This window comes from Mandrillus leucophaeus, unplaced genomic scaffold (assembly GCF_000951045.1).
Source record: "Mandrillus leucophaeus isolate KB7577 unplaced genomic scaffold, Mleu.le_1.0 Scaffold451, whole genome shotgun sequence".
Classification (NCBI taxonomy): domain Eukaryota; kingdom Metazoa; phylum Chordata; class Mammalia; order Primates; family Cercopithecidae; genus Mandrillus; species Mandrillus leucophaeus.
Window position 1 is genome coordinate 944,160 of NW_012104821.1, and position 553 is coordinate 944,712.

Consider the following 553-nt stretch of genomic DNA (forward strand, 5'->3'; position numbering starts at 1 on the left):
GAATTGCTTGAATTCAGGAGGAGGAGGTTGCAGTGAGCCAAGATCGCACCATTGCACTCCAGCATGGGTGACAGAGTGAGATTCTGTATCAAAAAAAAAAAAAAAAGTTAAATAAATAAATAAAATGAAATAAATTAGCTGGGCGAGGTGACACATGCCTGTAATCCCAGCTACTCGGGAGGCTGAGGCAGGAGAATCACTTGAACTGAGGAGATGAAGGGTCCAGTGAGCCAAGATCATGTCACTGCACTCCAGCCTGGATGACAGAGTGAGATCAACTAAAAAAAAAAAAAAAAAAAAAGTGGTATGTAATAGTTGTACACTATTGCCTTGAATGCCTGGCCTCAAGTAAACCCCCTGCCTCAGTGTACTAAGTAGTTGAGATGGAAGGAACACAGCAGCTAAACTCGTTTTTTTTTTTTGTTTTTTCTTTGTTTTTTTTTTTAGTAGAGATGGTATCTCACTCCATTGCCTAGGCTGTTCTCAAACTCCTGAGCTAGAGTGATCCTCTCTTCTCGGCCTCCCAAAGTGCTGAGATTACAAGCATGAGCCA